The sequence below is a fragment of the Delphinapterus leucas genome, chromosome 7 (genome assembly GCF_059928025.1).
Source record: "Delphinapterus leucas isolate spDelLeu-1000000601 "Yukka" chromosome 7, BTC_Dleu_Yukka2, whole genome shotgun sequence".
Classification (NCBI taxonomy): domain Eukaryota; kingdom Metazoa; phylum Chordata; class Mammalia; order Artiodactyla; family Monodontidae; genus Delphinapterus; species Delphinapterus leucas.
This window is the reverse complement of record NC_143135.1, coordinates 63,202,258-63,217,338: the sequence shown is the minus strand read 5'-3', so window position 1 is coordinate 63,217,338 and position 15,081 is coordinate 63,202,258. Positions and strand designations below refer to the sequence as shown.

The window sequence follows — 15,081 nt, the reverse complement described above, 5'->3', positions numbered from 1 at the left end:
TATCTTAACTCACTTCTGGCTAGTATTATAATTATACTGGGGTGTGTGTGTGTGTGTGTGTGTGTGTGTGTTTGTATGCACAAGTTTTATTTCTAGCAGATCGTAAGCTCTTAGAGGACAGGCAGTGGCATTCCATCATTCATTGATTCATTTAACAAATGTGTACTCAGCACCCATTATAGGCAGCATACAGGTCTAGGTGACAGGATGCAAAGCTTAACTGTCATGGACTATCTCCCAGCGGTCTCTGTGCTCTGGGAGACACAGGACACATGAAATCAGATTGGTGATCATTTCAGAAGGGAAGGTTTTCCTGAATATTCACAATGGACCAGACATTGTATGTACAGTCTCTCAATCAAGCCCCTCATTAATGGCACCACTGCTTGTTGGGTGCCTGAGGCTAGTCATTAATCTTGATGAGTTCAGTTTCCTCCAATGAGAAAGCATTATTTTATTGTGTCTAAGAGCACAGACCAGAGTTCTAATCCCAGCATCACCGTATATGAACTGCATGAACTTGTACAAAGGATTTAATTCCCATAAGTCCCTGCTTCCTGATCTGTAAATGGTGCTAATAACAGTATCTGTCTAAAGGGGGGACTTGTGAAAATTACATGAGAAAATTCAGGCAAAGTATTTAGCTCAGTGCCTGACACATAAGTTGGTGGCTGTAATGATGATCATCTTGATTACATCACCTGTGAACCAAAAGATACATGCCATTTTAGACATCAGCACATCTAGGAAATCATTAAAAACTTTTACGTTTTTCATTGTTCTGTGAACCATCAGCCTATTACCTAATTTGAACTTTTAGAATATTACCAGTTACTGCCTCTTCTGTATGAATGTATATTCACAATGTATTTGATCTCAGCCTTACTTTTTTTGGAGAATGGAATTTTGTTTTGTTTTCTAATTTGTTTCAATCAATAGATTTGGCTCTAATTAAGAGAAAGGATCAGCAACTCCTTGTGTCTCTCTTGATGCTGCTCTGGGCACTGGGACAGGCTTCCAAACCCAGGAGCTCTGCTGGCAGCTACACACGTGAACCTCTAGAGGGAGCTTAGAGGGTATTTGAGTCCATTGCTCTGCCTCTGGGCAAAACTGCATTTAAACCATGCCTGAAAACACCACTATTGTGAGTGGCTTCTCAGAGAAAAGTTCCAGGATCACTTCCCAAAATAGATTCAGACACTGCCCAGATTGTTTCCATCACATGCATACTTAATTTTACTAGAATTAACTTTCATTTCAGAGTGGTCTCCAGCTCCCCGCAGCGGCCCCGCCTAGGAATTTTTTCCAAAGTGAAGCCAGCATGCGTGGACTCTGAGAGACACATAGCCTTATCTTTTGGCTGCCTCTTTGTTCCTCTGCAAGAAATAGGCATAACATTTCACAAATAATGAGCTGCAGCTGAACTTCAATCTGCTAGCTCCATTGCAGAATGTTTGGAACTTTTTCTCTCTCTCTAAGAAATACCTTCTGTTATTTTAAATATTTTCTTCATTTGTAACCTTATATTTAAGGTATGTACTGCCTATGCTTAATCAATTCTGAATACAATGTGTGCAACATTTATGTTCCCTCCAGAAAACAACCTGGTGCCAAGCATTTGGGAAATAACCTGACAGGTACAGTTGACAGGTACAGGGACACTCAGGGCACGATCCTCATTCTAACATGCAGGGAAAAATGATTTTGGGACCCCAGTCTCTTTCTGAAGGACAGAAGGCAGATGAGAGCCCTCCTCAAATATCTGAAGGGCCATCAAGTACAGTGAGAAGTAGACTTGCTCTACATCTCCAGAAAGCAGAAGGGCATATGAGCAGGGTTTACTGCGAGATCAACTTTTGCTCAGTGTAAAGAAAAACTTTCCAAAACACACTGACTTCTCCATTTCTGGAAGCACTTGATTGGAAGCTAAAAACACATCTATCAAGGATACTTCAGAAGGGTTTAGGAAAGACCCTCTTAGATCCCTTCCAAATCTAAGATTCTGTAAATCTCTATGGGAACAACGGACTTGACTTTGTTTTTTGTTTGTTTGTTTTTGCGGTACGCGGGCCTCTCACGGTTGTGGCCTCTCCCGTTGCAGAGCACAGGCTCCGGACGCACAGGCTCAACGGCCATGGCTCACAGGCCCAGCCGCTCCGCGGCATGTGGGATCTTCCCAGACTGGGGCACGAACCCGTGTCCCCTGCATCGGCAGGCGGACTCTCAACCACTGCGCCACCAGGGAAGCCCCCTACTTTGTTTTTTTCTGATGATATTGACTTCACTTTGGGGGAATATTTTTCCCTGTAGTGAGACAACTGTGTCTTATATAACTCTTTGGTGTTAGACAGTGCTATGGAATCAGAGAGGAAGGAATGACTAACAACGTGCATGGTGGGAAAATGGAGAGGGGAAGGGGTTGGGGAAGGTTTCACAACCTGAGAACATTGAAGGATAAGAAGAGCAAGGGAAGGTTGGAGGATTCAAGGCAAAGGTATGAGAAAATAAGAGATCTTGGTTTATTTAAAGCATGATGTGTTTTCTTTTTCTTTTTTTTTAAACATCTTTATTGGAGTATAATTGCTTTACAACGTTGCATTAGTTTCTGCTGTATAACAAAATGAATCAGCTATACGTATACATATATCCCCATATCCCCTCCCTCTTGCGTCTCCCTCCCACCCTCGCTATCCCACCCCTCTAGGCGGTCACAAAGCAGCGAGCTGATCTCCCTGTGCTGTACGGCTGCTTCCCACTAGCTATTTTACATTTGATAGTGTATGCATGATGTGTGTTCTATAATGGCTTGACTTGGTGCTGTAAAGGTAGAAGTAGAGGTTAATAAACAGAAGTAATATTCAAAATATTTAATGACCTGTATGGCATGGATCTAAAAGAGTCAGAACAGAGGCCAGCCATGTCACAGTGCTGCTGGTATACCAGGTAAATATCAGCCTGATCGATAAATCTGAAAAGTAACTTCTGACCAGAATATATGCCCAAAAAGGAGTAGCACAATCATATCTCTAACTTAGAAAGATAACTCTGAGAGGGGGGTGGATTGCTAAACTTCTTAAAGGCTGGGAATGTACATTGACTAGACTTTATTCAGCAAGTTTCAAGAAGCAGTGCTACACTAAACTGTAAACCCAGCTATGAAAAATCAGCCTGTCCCTCAGTCCAGAATAACAACAACAAAATCCACAATGTGCAAAAATGAAAACCGAGCTGCTGGTTTACAAGAAATGTAACCGTATCTCCTCCTCCTTTCAGTGCCAGACTGGTTTTCAGGCAAACCCTGGTTTGGCATTGATTACTGAGTGAATTTGCTGAAAACAGCAACCTCGCATGTTTACACTTCATCCTCCTGGTGACACTTGGATTAGAAAAAGAAATAGGGATGATTAAAACGGGAAGGGTAAACACCAGATGATCTAAAGCCAGACAAATGACCTCCAACTCAAAACCAGTCAGCCAACAAAAGTCACTCCACCACTGCACCGAAATCGCTCCATTTTTCCTTAAGGGAATAGTCACCAACACCAAGGACTGTCAGTTCCCGTTGGGTAATGGTGGATTTTTCCATCATCCCCATGTGAGAATGTGAGGCCTGAGCAGCTTCTGGTGAACATCAGTCACTGGGGTTGTCAGGGATATTTGGGGGGACTGTCAAGCTCATGGAACACAAGGGAAGCCTGTGAGGTGGAATGTGAGAGCACTGAAAGGGCCCTGAAAATAGCTTTACCAAAGACTGCCACTGACTGATTCTGTAGGATCAAAGCCAGGGTTCCATCTGAGTGGCACTTAGGTGTGTAGCTATAAGTGGGCAGAGACACCCTCTCCCCTTTTCTGTCCACAAAGAGAACCTTAGGAAGGCATGTCCCTGAGATATTTCCCCAAACTCCAGCTTAGCCCAGGAGGGAAATGATGTACTTGGAGCTAGGTATGTTACCATGGGCAGATGAATTCTGTGACCCTCAGTCTCCTCATCTATCAAATCAGTCCTCACTTAACTTATGGAATTGCTGTGGCAGTCTCATAAGATAATAGAAAGCGGGCTTCCCTGGTGGCGCAGTGGTTGAGAGTCCGCCTGCCGATGCAGGGGACACGGGTTCGTGCCCTGGTCCGGGAAGATCCCACATGCCGCGGAGCGGCTGGGCCCGTGAGCTATGGCCGCTGAGCCTGCGTGTCCGGAGCCTGTGCTCCGCAATGGGAGAGGCCACAACGGTGAGAGGCCCGTGTACCGCAAACAACAACAACAACAACAACAAAAAGATAATAGATAGCAAGGGAGAAATTGATCTTTGTTATGTAAGGATCACATGATATTGCCGTTATTGTTCTTTTCAAATGAGCTCAGATAGCTTTTGGGGGCAGATCTCTGATGCATGGAGTGGACTCCCAGATCCTTCTCTGGGAGGGACGCCTGTGGGCTTTGGAAGCCCTTAGAAAATTGGTAGGGTGGAGAAATAGTCAAATGTTACTGGGCAGTTGTGGGAGGCCCATGAGGTGGGGCAGGGAGGCAAACTCAAAGAAGAGAAAATCATTGAAAGAGTCCTGGAGGAAGGGACTTGAGCTGAAAAGACTATGGGCTTTGGAGTCATACTGTCTGGGTTTGAATCCTAGCTAGCTCCTCCCTTTCTGGCTGTATGATTCAGGCAAGTTACTTGTCCATTCCATCTGTAAAACAGGCATGATTTTTATATATCTGTTTTTAAAAGGTTGTTACAAAGATTTTAAATAATGTAGTTAAACAGAGCCTAAATAGTAAATGTCAGTGAATAATGACTATTATTAAGGATCACCGACTTCAGTATAATGCAACAGAAAATACTTGTTCATACAAGTACTGCATGGGATCACTTACACGTGGAATCTTTAAAAAAGTTGAATACATAGAGACAAAGAGTAGAATGGTGGTTGCCAGGGGCTGGGGATGGAGCAAATATGGAGAGGTTGGTAAAGGGTACAAACTTCCAGTTATAAGGATCTGATCTAATGTATAACATGGTGACTATAGTTGATAATACTGTATTGTATAATTGAAATTTACTAAGAGAATAGTACTTAAGTGTTCTCACACATACAAAAGGGTAAATATGTGAGGTGATGGATATATTAATTAATTCAATGCAGAGAATCCTTTCACGATGTGTATGTATATCAAATCATCATATTGTACACTTTAAATATATTATAGTTTTATTTGTCAGTTATACCTCAACAAAGCTAAAAAAATTAGTGGTCATAGAGGAAATGCCAGGTCATAGACTGAAAGGGACTCTGAGCTCACCTAAATTAATGGATATGGAAGCTGAGGCCCCCAGAGGCTGGCCCAGAGTCAAACAGCTATTGGTGGCAGAATTGAGCTCCCAAAAAAGTCTTCAAAGGATAGAGTCATTTCTTCTCCGTCACACTTCTGAGACACTTCCCAGGACCGACACCTGGTTACAGGTCTCAGATTCCGTGACCCAGGGGCATATCCAGCCTTCAAACTGTGTGTTTGTGGAACAGTACGTGCAGATGCTCCAACAGTGGCAGAGGGTGGTACAGACTGGAAGCCAGGTTGGCACTGCCAGACTTAGGGGCCTGTGGCTCAGAGCCAGAGAAGAGGCCATAGGGTCAGATCACCAAGTCTTTTTTAGAAGAGGGGGAGACCATAGGGTTTTAGAAGACAGAGCAAGCAACTCGGCCAGCATTGTGTTTTAGAAAACTCATTCCAGCAGTACTGTGAGGACACCGTCTGGCCTGGCCTGCCCAGGACAACACCCATGCATGGATAACAGTTTATGAAGTACTTTTGTGTGTATGTGTTGGGGGTCGGCAAGGCTGTTCCACTGGAGTCTCTGATTCCTTGGTGCAGGTTCTCATTCTTCTCATTTGATCCTCACAACAGCCCTCAGAGGGAGGCAAAGAGGATATTATCACCCCCATCCTACAGATAAGGAAAACAGAGGGGCAGAGGTAAAGCAGCTTGTCTGAACTTGACTGGGCATGAAGCTGGGTGCTAATTCCAGTACTTTCTTTGTACATTGCACTGGATTATGTATGGTGTAACCATGTCAGTAGTAAAAGTCTTCCGCTCCAAATTAAATCAAAATACATTGAGGACAAGAGACACAGTAGATGCTTAAATACTTGTTATTTTTTTCTACTACAAACCACAAAGTTTAATAATGAATTTCTATTACCAATTTTAACAAATGTAGTTTCCCATAACAAATATTTATAGTTTCAAGGGTATAAGACAGCTGTACTTAGAAATATGAAAACAAACTTTTTAGTATCATAAGAAGTCTCTGAGTAAGCAACAGACACTGAGCTTTAAGATAAGAAGATAAGCTACAGAATGGGAGAAAATGTTTACAAGTCATATACCTGATAATGATTTAGTGTCCAGAATATATAAAGAACTCTTACAAGTCAACAACAAAAAGACGAAAATAAAACAAAACAACAAAAAACATAAACCAAAAAGCTAACTAAAAAAATGAGCCAAGTACTTGAATAGACCTTTCTCCAAAGAAGATATACAGATGGCCAATAGTGCAGGAAAAGATGCTCAACATCATTAATCATTAAGGAAATGAATATCAAAATCACATGAGATACCACTTCACACCCATTAAGGATGGTTTGACCCCTCCCACCATCATCCAAGACCTAGTTCTGATGAGGGAAATAGAAAACATAAAGAAAAAGGAGAGGAAGTACAGAAAATGAAAGCAGAAGAGAGAGGCAAAGTGATGTAATAAATGAACATTGCACTCAGAATGAAGTTCAAGTCTAAACTCTGCCACTTCCTACACACATGATCTTGGCCACATCATGGAACCTTTCTGAAACTTCAGTTTCCTCAGCTGTAAAGAGGTAGACCAGATGATCGTTGAGGTCCCTTCCATCCCTGGCATCTTACGATTCTACATGTAGGTAATAAACTTTCTTAAAGTCTCTCGGGCTCTTCTGAGAGTAAGAAAGAAGGAGGTCAGAGCATAAGCATGACTGGGAGGTATTATGGGATGAATTTTGAGTGGGAACTAGTAGGAGTAGCCAGTCCTTCTGGTTAAACGTTTTCCTGGGCTTTACTGAGTAAAGCCCGAAACCTGTACTTTCAAAATGGAGAAAGGGGAGACTTGGCTTCAAATATATTTCATTTGACTATGATGAAAGTGTTAAAATTGCACAAGTAGGAAATTTATAGGGCACTTTACATTCTGCTCATTTTTGCACGAGTCAGAAGAGACTGAAATTCAGTATGTTCTCAAATTAGCTAAAGAAACCCCTTGTCAAAGAGCCCTCGATACATCTGGTTATCATTATTAAAGCATTATGGGGTGTGTACGGTTTCCATAGGAAAAAAATGAATAATCCCTTCAAATATGTAATTTCATAGGTTTTAAAATGTGAAGGCAACCGTTAAGGGAGCTATCAAAGCGGTCTGGGGCACAGAGTGAGTTGTCAGGGGAAACATAAGAGAGTTTTCAATAACTGAAGGTCCAACCATTTCTAATGCCAAGGCCCAGGATTTTATGAACACTTCTTGGAATTCTAAAGACTGTTGTTTTCATTGCATGGAGGGATCTGAACCAAAAAGATAAATTCTAAACCATCTGGACCATATTAGAATATCTGGGGCCTCAAAGGTATAGAGAGGGGCTCACCCAGATCTGCCTTCGAACATGACTGCCCTCCCAAAGCACAGCACAGCTGAGCTTCTGTTCCTGTAGCTGTGGCATTTTGTTCCAAGAGCACCGTGCCCTGTGCCAGCCTCACCTCTTAGACATCAACCCAAACAAGAAAATATTTTCCCTTAAGCAAGGTGTGGTAGAAACAGTGAGGGCCTGGAGTCAGACCTTGAGCCAGATGCAAGCTCCCAGCCCTCGCGCTCGTGAGCTTTGTGACCTTGGGCCAGCACAGTGCGTGGTTCATAGAAGGCATTCAGTAAATCCCTCTTGACCTGAACTGTTGAACCATGCTGATTACTTACTTGATTTGATCATCAGTTTCCTTCTTATAAGATCGTTTTTAAGAGCACAGGCTTTAAAGGCAGGACAACTGGGATCTGACCCTTGCTTTACAAGTACTTTCTCTCTCTGTGCCTCAGTTTCTTCATCTGTCAAATGGAGATGACGGTATCTACATCGTAAGCTGATTATGATGACCACAGGGGTCAAAAGTCCTTCAAACAGCGTCTGATACAGAGTAAGCGCTATGTATGGATGTATTGTAAAAAGAGGATTCTGAAAATTTCTAACACATGATTAACACTCCGAAAATATTATGTATATAATATTTTCACTTTCTTTATTGATATTTTATTGACTTATTTTTATATATTTCCATACATGTTATAAGGCCCTGCCAAAGTCTTCACCATCCTCCAAAGGCCTCCATGAAAAAGAATAAAACTCCTTTTTACTGCTCAGTGCTTTGTAGCTTACCAAGTGACAGACTTTGGTGACAGACTCCCATTTGATCCTGACCCTAGCCCCTACCTGTAGGGATCCCACCTGGCTTGTTCTAGCTGATCCCCCAAAGAAATCTGGCCTTTGGCTGGAGAAACTCACTGCTGACTTTTCTCCCAGACACATCAAGCCCTAACAGAACATGGATTTGTCATCATTATTTCTGGCTACCTTGCAAAGTATAGGAGGTGATTCCACTGTCGCCATCCCTGACTTGGGGCTGGGATTGTTTTCTCACTGGAGGGAAAAAAACAACTTTGAAACTTACCATTTGGATGGGAATTTCAGTTTACTTGTGTTTTGTGAGGTGGTGAATAAACGGGGGAGAGAGTGAAGGGGAAATGCCCTTAAGGAATGCAACATAGCCATGACAATTTATAAAATTGTCAAAAATTTTTGAACCAGAATACTCAGTGCTGGTGATCATGCGGTAACACAGCTACTGATGTACTGCTAGTGGGATTGTAAGTTGCTCCAGCCTTTCAGAAGGTGATTTGGCAATATGCCTAAGGAGACTTAAAAATGTTTAGATCTCTCTAGAACATAAGGTTCTCGAAGGCAAAGGTTTTTGTCTGTCTTTAAATTTTTTGCTTATTACTGCATTACCAGTTGTGAATGTTGTCCAGCACCTAGCGGGTGCTCATTAAATATTTGTTGAATGAATGAATGAATGAAAAAGTCATCAATCTCTTAAGTCCAGTAGTTCAACCTAAAGAAAAATCAGAAATACAAAGTTTTAAGTGTGCTCATCACAGCATAATTTATAATAGTGAAAGTTTGGAAACAATTATATTATAGAAAACAGGGGAATTATTAGATAATCAGTTGGAGTTGTTTTTCAATTTTTAAGTGATGTTTTAGGTTGAAGTTTTAGTATGTGGGAAAATGCTTGTCTTATAATTTTAAGAGGAAAAAATTTCATATATATATGTATATATATATATATACATATATATATGAAATTTTATGTATAGTATAATCTCAACTTTGTTTAAACCAAGGGGGTTTTTTTAAGCACAGAAAAAATAAAGGAAGGAAATAGAGCAAAACAATGCAGGGGTTATCTCTGAGTGATGATATTAGGTGTGACTTTTATTTAATTTTTCTTAACTTTTCAGTGTACAATAAGCATATATTACTTTTAAACTTAAAAAAAAAAAGATACGTTACAAAATCCCTACTGAGATTAGAGTCAGATGGAGACCAGGCTTGTGACCCAGCTCTGCAACCTGCTGGTTGTGTGTTGATGTTCCAAAGACTTTATGTGGTTCATGTGATGTATGTAAAAGTGTTGTTTTACAAAATGCTAAGCATAAACTAATATATGAAATGATAGCTGTTGTTCTTACGACCGTTGTAGCAAAGTAGCATCTTTTGAGAAATGTGTCCAGAGTGTTGTAATATCCTTTTGTGACCGGTGTTAAAATTCCCAGCAGGTTGGGAAAGGCATCGTCAGTTCCTACAGTGGGGGAGACACCGTCTCTTTTGTATATTATGGTGCCTGGCAATTCAGGTGCCGGCTGACTTCTACCGCGTGAGTAAAGAAAGGTTGAGGGGGCTTCTCTGGTGGCACAGTGGTTGAGAGTCCACCTGCCGATGCAGGGGACACGGGTTCGTGCCCCGGTCTGGGAAGATCCCACATGCCGCGGAGCGGCTGGGCCCGTGAGCCATGGCTGTTGAGCCTGCGCGTCGCAACGGGAGAGGCCACAACAGTGAGCGGTCCGCGTACCGCAAAAAAAAAGAAAAGAAAGGTTGAGGAATTGCTGACCTGCCATGTTAACTTGTCAGGGTAACAGTGACCTATACTCTTGTGTACACGAGTGAGTCATTTTCCTGGATGTGAGTCTAGCCCACCATCATCATCTCCATGCAGCTTCTTTGTTCTCTTTTCACACACAGTCACGCTGAATCCTCGTAATAACTGTGTGCAAAGGGGTCTGTATTATGCCAGGTTTATAGATGAGAAAGCTGAGGCCAATGGAAGGGTAAACAGGCTGCCCAAGGTCACAGACTTAGCCACCCATGGAACCAGGATTCAAATGCAGGTCTCTTTGGGTCATAAGTTCTGTACTCTTCCCTTTCCTGGATTTCCTTCCAGCGGAGTGACTAGAAAGTATATTCTCCAGGTCGTACTGAATTGGGGGGACTTCCTTGGACATTCCAGACAGCACTGCTCTAAGCTTCTCTGTTTTGTTGCTAGCCAGAAATGGAGAGAACCCGACATCTCCAAATCTGGAGAGGAACTGCAAAAAATGCTCCTTTGTTACGGGTTTCAGTAGCAACCCTTAGATACATGGCTTACGTCAGATGTCGGGGCTCAGCTATAGCCACATCCAACAATTGTCTAGCAAAACCGTGTCGCCCCATCAGTCACAGTAAAACGCCCTGTGTTTGCCTGCTGAAGGCCACAGGTCTCCCACTTCTCTCTCCTCGGATGTAGTGAGGAAGTCGTCACAGTTGGGGAAGTGCTCCTTGACCTCTACCATAGCCTTTACCTCTTGAAGATGGAGTCCGTTTACGTTGTTCTTCCAAGTGGTATTTGTTCAACAAAGCTCAATAGTCATCCTGGTATAAGTGGAATATTCTCCCTCCTAACGCCTGAGAAGCCAGGTCTGAGAGTATGCTGAGAGCTGGGTTATTGTGAGCTTTGTGATCCAATCGACTGGCTCTTTAGAGAAAAGCAGCGGTCCCCTGCGGGTAATAACCCAGTGCCATTCTTGCTTGAGTGACCAAATTCCCTGGACTCACCTGCCCACCCATTGTCATGGTGACTCTAATAAAGGGATGGGCCAGTGAAGAAGCTGGACTGGCTGGAGAAATAAAAAGAGGGAATGTGGTCCCAGGTCCTGCCCAGGTGGGTTCAGGCAGGCTTGGACCCTGGGTGAGATTTTTTTCACAGGAGGTGTATTAGTTTGCCGGAGCTGCCATAACAAAGTACCACAGACTGGATGCCTTAAACAACAGAAATTTATTTTCTCACAGTTCTGAAAAGTAGAAGTCCAAGGTCAAGGTGTCGGCAGATTTGATTTCTTCTGAGGTCTCTCTTCTTGGCTTGCATGGGGCCGTCTTCTCCCTGTGTCTGCATATGGACTCTCTCTTCTGAGTCTGTGTCCTAATTGCCTCTTCTTTAAGGACACCAGTCAGAGCGGATTAAGGTGCACCAAAACTACCCCATTTTAACTTAATTACCTCTTAAAAAACCCTAGCTCCAAATACAGCCATATTCTGAAGTACAGGGGTTAGGACTTCAACATATGAATTTTGGAGGACACAACATAACAAGGGGCCTGCAGAAAACTGGAATAGAACAACCAGAACTGAGCAATCACTTAGCACATTCCGAACCACAAGGGCTGATGTCAACAACTCTGATGCTGGAGTGGCTCATCACACCCCAGGAACAGAACGGCATCGTAAAGACTGTGAGGACCCCGGCCTCATGGATGCCCACGTGACGCTGAGTAACAGACATGGGGGCTGGCCCCAGTCTCCCAGGCCTGGGGAAGGTCTTCTACCTTTCCCCACATGGCTCCATACACTGGGAGGCTCCCGTCTTGTGTCCTCTCCTTCTGAAATGTACCTTGAAGCTATCCCTTCTCTTCCACTTGGTTTCCTCCGCTCTGCTTGGTATAGAGCAACTTCCTTCTTCACATGGACCACGGCCACAGCCTATCACTGCCTCGAGCCTCCAGCCTCTGCCCCTCCCCATCCGTCCACTCACCTGCCAGAGGGCTCTTCACTGTGAAGGTTGGGTCAGTACTTGTGGGCTTGCCTTCCCCATCGCCTACAGGATCATTAGCATTCCTTAACAGGGCACGTGAGACCATGCTTGAAAGCCCCCAGTGGCTTCTCACCGCCCGCAGAGTAATACAATTAGCAAAAAGCTTGCGAACCCCACTTCAATCTGGTCAACTCTATCCCTCCAGCCTGACTGCCCCTCAGTCCCACCCCCCATATGGTCCAGCACCCCACATCTGCTCCTCTTCCCTCAGGTGCTCCGTGCCTGCCCTGCTTCCATCTCCTGCCTCCAGGCTTGAAGAACTGTCCAAAGTCAAGGTCTAATTCAAATGTTGCTTTTCAGTGACGCCTTCCCCACTGCTCCCACAGCCCTCAAGGAGCATTGTTCTCTCCCCACTCTGTAATCCCTTAGCACTTGATACATTTCTGTGTCTGTGCTTGTCATCTTGAATTGTTTCATTTTCTTTACTTTGTCTCCATTATTAGGATGGGAGCTCCTTAACAAGAGGACTTTCTCGTATCCATCCCTATATCCCCACAGCCCCGCACATAGTAGGTGCTCTATAGACCCTTGCTAGTGAGTAAATAGACGAAGTTGTAGGGTGTGTGTCGAGGGGTGTCTCTCTATGACCTTATGATGGTCCGGGCTTGTCAGTTCTCTGATGATGTCCTTTTCAAACTTGAGTGACGAGCTCTTCCAAGGCAGTGTCCATGACCGTCCCGTCTGCAGCAGCACTTCTGTTCTCTGGGGGCTGGGCTCCCTCCCCATTTGGGACAGTCAGCAGAAGTGCTATGAAGTGCAGTGTAAGTTATGTTAAAATTAGGTGTGAGAAAATGGAGCTGGAGATAGAGGCTGCAAACGCCACTCACCTCAAGAGCCCCATCACTGCGATGTGATGTGTAAGGAGAACCAGGACGTGTGGGGACCAGGCGGCAGCAGCTTAACTGTTGGAACTCTGGCCCAAGTAGAACACAGTGTGAGTACTTGGCAAGTGAATGCCCTCATCCGTGTCATTCCTCCTGCCTTCCAAGAATAAGATGCAGGAGAATGTTCTACCAGTGGTCAGAAGCAGAAGAGATACAAGTACTTGCCTTGTCACGGAAAAGAGCAAAGCAGGAAGAGATGTAAGGGAGAAAAATTGAGCCCAGTATTCTTTTCAAACAATTTTCTTAGCCACAGAACCTTTTATTCACACAAAATCTCAAACAAGGACGCTCAATGAATATCATAAAAGCTGAGTTAAGCTGCATTGGAGAAGCAAGACAGACACCTATTCTCACGACACTCCCCACTCAACACCTCTGTGGAACCTCTGAGGACCCACTAGGGTCTTCAAAGTCCAGACTGGCATCTCCTAATCTAGTTGTCCAACCTCGGAGACTAATATTTATTCATTCATCCATTCGCGTGCTCTCTCTCTCTCTCCCCTTTCTCTCTTTCTCCAAACATTTATTCAGCTCCTACTACAAGCCAAGCACTGAGGTAAAAATAAGTAGGGCACAGTACCTGCCATATGGAAACCTAGGCATCTAAATGGGGAGACAGACTTGTAGACAAACACTTGCAGCAAATTGACAAATATTTTTAGAGCTCCAGGACGGTGCAGGGGACAGCGAGGTTACCAAGAAAGGAGAGAGCAATTGATCTCCAGTCAGTGCCCAAAATAAGGTTGCCTGAATTACCAAGCCAGTGAGATTTATTCCCTACCCCAGCTGCCACTAAAGGAATAAAAGAGGCAGCTTTTCTGTTAAGAGCCTGTGCACCGCCCGGGGCCGGCCAGCTCAGCACCAGCCGTGCAGAGAGCACAAGGCAGGCGCTGGGAGGGGAGGGAGGGCCGGAGGAGGAAACCTCTCTCCAGCCTCAGGACCCGCAGCTGCTGCTTCACAATGAGCAGGGCCAGTGCTTGGGCCCTGGTTCTTTTGTCCCAGGCCACTGGGGAGTTAGGAAAGCCATTGTGCCCAGAGATCTTTAAATAACATTGTCACTCACGAGTAAACCTTAGGGAAGCCCAGGCTTTCTTTCACCAGAAATGAATTGAGCCCATGAGTAGAGGAAAGGGCCCTGCCCTCCCCTTCATATTTTAGTGCCTGGACAGGCTGTGGAGAGGGCCAGGGCTTCACACTCAGAGCTGCCATTTTTGCCTGCACACAGCCCAGAGTCCCAGGACGATGCTCACCCTGGAGTTTGATGTGTTCGCACTTTCTGTTCTGCTGAGCCACAGGTTTTGAGGATGAGCTATGTGACTTCATGCGGTCATTTTCTACTGGTCTCCCTTGATTTAGGAGCCTGGAGAGGACATGAACTTAGTCACCTTGGGTTTCCTCGGCAACCCGTCTATGTTTATGTGGGACTGAGATAGTACCTACTTATAGTGGGAGCCCCTGAAAATTTCTGAAATAGATAATTAGTATATACTAGCAGACAGCACTTGTTATATTATTTTGAGAGAAGTGAAGAAAGGGAGGGAGTTACGTAATGTGTATGAAGGGTGCCTTCTGAGCCAGGCACCGAGCGGCGTGCCAGGCTCCCTAGATTATCATACTAGCAATTATTGAGATATTATTTATGCAATGTTTCTCTCTCTCCCTGTGATCTGCAAGCTCCAGGAGGGCAAGGACTGTGCCCCTCTTGTGCACTGCTACAGTCCAGCTCCTAGCACAGTGCCTGGAACACAGTAAGGCACGCAATACATACACAGTAAGGCACGCAATTGAACGAACACACGAATGATCTTATATGATCTTCTGATGATATTGTGGAATTGGTATTATTAACCCCTTTTACAGATTAATAAATTGAGAGTCTAAGTAGTTGAGTAACTTGCTTAAGGTCACACAGTCATTAACTCTGAGAGTATTAACCCAGGGCTTTCAAACT

The 15,081-nt window shown here is 44.1% G+C and overlaps 1 protein-coding gene across 3 annotated transcripts in view; it reads left to right on the top strand.

Annotated features, from left to right (window-relative positions):
* Positions 1-15,081, top strand: part of ME3 (malic enzyme 3) — a 200,470-nt gene that overhangs the window by 65,060 nt on the left and 120,329 nt on the right. The gene's annotated exons all lie outside the window — the stretch shown is intronic.